Genomic DNA, 7,467 nt, shown 5'->3' with positions numbered 1-7,467 from the left:
TTACAACCCACAGTTCAGGAGTCTGTTCTAATAATGGAACAACTCTTCGTCAAGCAGGATTATTTAAACAGCTGCTTTCCTCAGATTGCCAGGGGGATGTGGAAATTTCACACTGTTACCTGAGTCCAGGTTCTTCATTTCCCTCCTAGGGAACATGCATTGCAATTAAATATAAAGTAGATTGTCCTGATATTATAATGGGCTTTGAAGTTCTATAGAACCCATCTTCCAAGCACAACGCTAACTTTAAGGAGTGAAGCCTCAAAGCCCCTTTTATTTGAATACACGTTCACAGCCGTTTCAGAGAACGGAAAGTTAAGCCAAAGAGACATTAAGAGCAGAGCCAGGATTCTCAACTATGGGTGCCTAAAGCTAGGGTGCTTCATACATATATAGGAACCCAAGGGAGTAGCCTGATTTTCAGAAATGCTGAGCATACACAGCACCAATTGAGTTTGATTAATTTAAACCTTTGTTTCTCCTCGGGCACCCTAGATACAATGTGTTGACCTAAATGTATGTCCAATGCCATGTAATAATGAGAGAACAAGTAGGTATTTTTTTTTGGTCCCGTAATTTAACCATATTCCTTTATCCACTAGTGATATGAAGTCAGTAGAAAGTTTTGCCCCTGCTATCAATAGGAGGATCCAGGCCATGGCTCTGTCTACTGAGTTAGTTGCAGTAGCATTAAACTTAGATCTCGGAAATGGTTTAACTGAATGTCAGGCACTAACAATTGCTGGCTAATACCATATTCCAAAATCCTCCCTTAAACCCAGCAGATAGGAGGTGGCAAGATCCTTTATGGTCACAGACATGAAAATTGGACATTGGCTATCAAATTAAATCCACAATCATCTGCAACAAGGCTTAGAATTTAGTATGAAGAGCGAACAGCTCCTGGGGACAGTTCGAATTCTTCTCCCAATACACGTCAGTCACTCAGTCTGCACTAGTTACATTCACTCTGCTCATATTACATTTGTTCCCAGCCTGCTTTCCCCCTGAAATCTGCCCCTAACATATACAAAGGATGGGAGCATGAACTTGTTTGTGACAGACAGCATAGCATGTACTGAAGTGGACTTCTTCATAATGGACTTCTTTTATATACAATGGACTGACAATATTACAGTAGAACAATCTCTTCTCTAATTAAAGCTGTCAGAATTCCTCTTTTCACTCGGTTAGTTCCTGTTTGGGGAAAGGGTTAGGATTCTCTTCGGCATTCGTAATGAGAGGATTTAAAGAAAAAAAAAATAGACACGTTAATTTAACCTTTACACCCAAACTGGTGTGAGAGTGCTTACCCAGAAAAATTTAATCCTGTGCTCTATCCAATTTCCAAAGTGCTCCTGCTTTTCACTTCTCTTATTTCACTTCTGGGTTGGCTGTAGCCCAAGGAGATCAAGTCACCTCCCCAAGGTCAAAAAGTGCGTGTGTGACCCAGCCAGGATTAGAACCCAGAATCCCAGTTCTGTGCTCCGGGCAGCTTTATCGATTTACTAGGAACCGATATGAATACAGCTGCCCTCCCTGTCAGTACAAGTGTTCCTTACGTAATCTCCATGAGACATTAAGATCTTAGTCTGCAATTTTCAAAGATGACCAAGAGAGCGAAGTCCCCTAAACCTACTGACATTCCATGAGAGCTGCCTCCCTTGAAAACAAGAGATCATAGTGAAAAGCCTTGAACTTGAGGAAACGACACAACCAGCAGTGCAACAGGTGCATAGGTGGTGAATACCTTCAAAAAGTGACTAATAGCCCAGCAGTTCCCTTCAGACTGCCCTGCCTATTAGTTCAGCCTGCTTTGCAGTCACACTGAACTAGCTGGGACAGTGCATTGCAGGAGAATTCTAGCTGCGTATTTGATGACTATGTGTGGTCTAATGGTCACAGGACTGGGCAACAGGAACCCCAGTGATTCAATCCCAGCTGTGACACTGACTCACTCTTTGACAGGCTTTGTTAAATCTTTCCATCTGCGGGGTGAGGATAATGATATTCACCTGCCTGGCATGAGGATTAATGTTTGTTAATACTTTGAAGATGGAAGGTATTATGTAAAAGGCTAAGTGCTACTATTATTACTTTCTGGCATAAGAGACCAGTGCTATGTACACCTATTAATAGGCATTTAGAGTCAAGTGGTTTGAAAGGCTAGGATCAGGTATGTGTTATAATCAACCTTCATGCAACACCTTTCCTCCTGAAGGATCAGTCTGATCATGGTCTACAGATCATTTTCTGCACCACTGAAATTCAGGTAGATAGTGGCAGCCACTATGCACCAGTGAAAGCAACAGTCATTGGAGGTGGGCATAGTTTGAAGGTGAGGGCCTGGAGAACAGCTTTTCCAAATGATATCATCAGGACCGTGTTTCCAGTTGACTGGGGGCATATCTACATGTTCGTTAATGTGTAGTAGTTACTGTGCATTTCATTTACTACTTGCTTAATGAAATACTAACTAAATGTACAATAACTACAGTTGCAGCACAGTAGCACCGGTGCACCATTTTTTAGTGACACTTACTACACAGTAGCCTAAATACTGCACAGTAGCGTATTAGCATGGTTTTTGTCCGGCACACTACTGCACAGTGTTATTGGGCTACTGCACATTAAGAATCTCATTTAGATGCACCCTGGATATAACTATTGAAGCTGCTTGGGCTTGCTTGCATGCAACATTTTTATCAGCGATACCAAGATAGTAATTCAGGTGCTGTTCTACTAGTGTAAACCTCCATGTGGACAAAAACTTCTCCCCATAAAGATAATGCCTTAGATCAGGGATCAGCAACCCATAGTATGTGGGCTGGATCCAGCACACAATGAGTTTAGATCCAGCTCATGGAGCCTGGGGGAGGTCAGCAGCAAGGGCCACAGAGGGGGCTTTCCCAAGGTCCTTCCCCCTGCTGTGTGCTGTTCTTCTCAGTGCATTCTTGTTCCATGCTCCACCTCTTGCCTGTGCAGTCCCTGCTGATATCCCAGTGCTATCTACTTTCGCCAAATTTGCCCCCCAGCATAGCCACTGGCCCTAAGGCTCTGTGGTACTTTTTGACAACAGTCAGCCAAAAATGTGGGGGTAGGGAGTGGGATGAGAGGAAGTGAAAGAGCAAGGAGTGCTGGGATGGCAAGTGAGGATTGGCAACCTGCTGCAGCAGCCAAATCCCAAACTGCTGCTCACCATTCATAAAGGTCATTAGTCTTTCTTAGATGACACAGAAATGGGCACCCGGACAAGAAAGCGGGGGGAAGGCAGAGACACGTTAGAATGTAGCCTAGACACTGGTGTGAATAGTCCTACTCCCCGGGAAAATGCCATGGGAGCTATAAATCTTGATTTGGGGGTGTTCTTGAGGACATTCAGGAATAAAGGGTTGTTTTGGAGGGTCCTGGATAGGGCTATATCATAGAGGAGAGTTGGGACTTGTGTAGTTCTCATAGGGTCACCCAGAAGGTGTTAGTTCTGGGAAGCAACTGGTCTGTAAACAGGAGAAAAAAGCTTGCCCTGCCATTCAGGTGTTTGGTGCCAAAGCTGTGAGGCCTGGTCATACAGAAGCTTTGGCAATCCCACCCACCACCCACCAACTGTAGAAGGCAGCAGTCACAAGAGAACAAGCAATGCTCCCTAGAATGCAGGAAAACCAGCCACCGATAACAATAAACCACTTTTATGTAACGCTGCACCCCCTCAGGACCTCCAGGAGTGAGTAAAAAGGATTACCCTCGTATTCACAGGTATTGTTATATCATTGTGACTGTGTGGACAATGCTCTAAGAATAAATAGCTTATTTAAAGAAAGAGACATGACAAGGTGAAGTAACTTGGTCCATAGCACACTGAGTCAGGAGAGCTAGTACCAGTCCCAGTAGACTCCCAGTCCCACACTGCTGCACCAGAGAAACCCTTTTGCACACACGGTATGTGTTCCTATGTGGATGGGAGAGGATGGACTTCCCCACATGCCCCTGCTCTGCCCTCACAAACTGATTCAGCCATTCAAGTATCTGGGTATGGGTGACTGGGAGGGAGAGGTTAGCTCAGTCTCATCGTTGCCAAGAAGCATGAAGTGACTCATTTCTTGGGCAAAACATGGCATGGTTGAACCTGAGGTTCCAAATACGGTACAGCAGATCACATTGGGACACCAGGGTCTACCTAGCCAAATGAAAGAGGTTCATAGACATTAGGGCTGGAAGGAACCTTGCAAGATCATCGGGTCCAGCCCCCTGCTCAAGGGCAGGAAGTCAGCTGGGGTCAAGACAGAAAGAGACAATTCAAGTTCTCTTAAATCCTGTAACTTGATTCCAATCACAGTGTTGTAAAGGGGGCTTCAGATGACAGGAGTATAGCAAGGGCAACCCGAATGCGTGACATAAATGAGGGCCTTGTAAAACAGGCAATTACCCTCACATGAACTGCATCAGTGAATCTAACCCCAGGACACAATGATCTGCCACTATTTCTTGCTGGTCTGGCATTCAGGGTTCTGCTATAGGAGGGTTTCTTGCCAAGTGCTATTTCTTATATTTTTCTTTGAAGGAGTCAAGCTGCAGTTGGCAGTATCTTTGATTCAGATATATATATATTCAGATATATACATGATATATATAATTATATCCCTGGCACTAGGGATTATGATGAGTCGTGACTAACCACCAGGTGTCTGCAGTGCTGCTGTGCAGTAATGCAGCTGGTTTAGTGGTAAATGCACTGATGTCACTTGTACCCTTCCTGTATTATCCATCGGTATTTTTTTAGTATAAGAAGGAGCTGATTTTACCCGTTGGAAAGTAAAGATTTATAGCATGAAGACACACAGATTTATGGCTTCTCATATACACAGACAAAGCCAATAGATCCCCAGAACACATGGGCCTAAAACAATCTCCACAGAAGCACTGCGCTGTTCCTACAGGTAGAAACAATACAGGAGCATCTAGGACTTCAGGACTGTCACTGAAGTATGTGTCACAGTCATCTAGTAATCGATAGTAATGCTAGGTTTAAAACTCAAGAGCCACCTGCTCCAAAAGCACAGGCCCCAACTTACAGAAACTACACACACAGCTGAGCAGCTGAGTTCATCTAAGCGTGATACAAACCCACACTGGCCAGTTCACTTGCTCCTCTACTTAGATAAACTCATCCTTCAGTGGTAGGGATTTACAGGATAACTGGTCCTACCCCTATCACCCACTTTTGACTAGTTTTAGCTTCTTGATTGTCACCATGCTGAACACCAGGGATATCTGGAACTCAGTCGCAACAGCCAGGCTAAGTTCCTTTTTCTCCTGGAAACAAAAAGCCTTACAGCCTGAGTCCTGGTGCAGCCTGTGTGGGGAAGTAGCATACATATAAACAATCCAGGTCTTCAGAGTACAGAGAGATCGAGTTACTGGATTTTTCTGTAACATGGTATGTGACCATAGCCCCATCTCACCCCTTCCATTCTAATAATAAGCCCCAATTTATACAGCCCCTGAAACCTTAAACCCAGACAAGCCACCTTACATGACTTGACAGCTATGCCGTCACATCTGCACACAACTAACCTACATGTCCTCTTACCAAAATGACACAACCAGATAATCTGGCTAATTGTGCATCACTGCTTCTCAGGAAGACATCCCTCTGTAGCTGCCAATCACAGCTCATTTACAGCATGACTCAGTCTATAATATATGCAGCTATAAAATATGCACAGTGCAGCTACCCATATGACAGGTGTGCAGTATAATCTGAACCAATCAGGTCCTTGCTTATGATCTTTTCAGCATGGCAAAAAAGACCTTTATTTTATTCTGATTTCTGTAAAATGCATGCATCCATGCAGAGCTCTGAGTTCATGGGGATACACCAAGCTGATGTAGGAGATTGAGGTTCTGTCTAGTGAAAAACTCCATTAACAAAAGGGTCTGTATCTTGGCAGCATCTCATGGAGTGGCTCTTTAGTCCAAGTGGTAGAATCTTCTCCCTTTGATGCTTACAACCCCACGTGCAAATCCCATAGACAACTGTTGTATCTGTACACATGGAGCAATGGTTAGTTATTCATGAACAAGTTTTGTGACTAGGACCACTCCCTTGCATGGCTCATCTGCTAATCTTTGCACCTGCCAGTCATTTTCACAGGTTTTTCTCCTACAGTTTCCATCCTATCATACCAACATCCAGAGAGAGCACCAGCATCACAGAACTTCAATAGCTACCATACAATTCATCCATATGAGGAGCTCCAGTAGACACAGCTGGAGCAGCATTTGTCCTGCTCAATGTGTCTTTGCCATTTCCCTCTGCTGGTTGGAAGTAGCCCTCTTCTGTAATTTGGGGAATGGGCCCATGCATTAGGTGGCTCTGGCTTCCATGCATACTCTTGCTCCTAATTTCATAGCATGTAGCACCCCAAAAGCTGCAAATTCAATACTGCCATATAGAACAGTACCATTTTTCATGTTCACAAGTGCTTGCAGGATGGTGGCTTAATTCAGATGTATTTTCCTGATTCAAAAGCATTAATACCCTTTTGTTCTCAGTTCTGGTGAACCAGTTGTTCTCATGTACAAGTACAATTCTGATGTCATCAGTGGCTGTGGCAACTCTCCTGCATGCCAGATCTAGCACTCAAACCCACTTTACATACCATGTTTTGTAATTTTAATCCAGTAGTTAGTTTGTCATCTAACACTGTACCTTAAACCAGCCAGCATACCACCTGACTGCAGCTCAAACCTTGGAAACCACTAAACTATTAGCTCTATATGTTTTCAGTTGTTTCCTCTTAAGTCATTAAGATTTCTTTGCATGAAGTTTTTCTGCCCTGAATCTGAAATATTAAAAAAAGCATAAATGTAAAATGCATTACAGATGAGCCTGAACTTCCGGGATTGGATCTTGATGCAGAATAACTGACAGGAAAACAAGCTGTATTTTGTAATGTATGTTGCTAGTTTGTGTCTCCCTTTCCACAGCTCAGATCAGGCTTGCATGTAAAAAGTTGCCAAATGATTCTCATTAAAAGGATGAACATATTTTCATTGACATATGTCTGACTGACTTAACTTACTTGGCAAGTACCAAAGTAATATACAGCTGGCAGCCTTTATTCAAACACACCTAGCAAGCTAAATTAACTTTAAGGCTATTAGAAGATGGCCTCACCCTCCAGGAGGCTTAAGGTCATCTGTAAATCCTTGAAGTGTTAATCACTCCCTTGGCCTTCCTTGCATTATATTCACCATGACATAGGTTATTCCTCATTCCTTAGACATACGCAATTCGAAACGCACTAGATGGCAAGTCACATGTGGTTGATCTCTGTTGCACTAGATTGATTTGTAACATGAAATGTGAGAAGCACTTTTGTAAGTAGCTCACCACAAAAAATAGTCAACAAAATTATAACCAGAGACTTCCTTCCCCCTCAAAGATGAACCAGTGGGGAAGAAATT

Source organism: Crocodylus porosus, unplaced genomic scaffold (assembly GCF_001723895.1).
Source record: "Crocodylus porosus isolate Cpor-Errol unplaced genomic scaffold, CroPor_comp1, whole genome shotgun sequence".
NCBI classification, from domain to species: Eukaryota; Metazoa; Chordata; order Crocodylia; family Crocodylidae; genus Crocodylus; species Crocodylus porosus.
Note: the sequence above shows the minus strand (reverse complement) of the source record.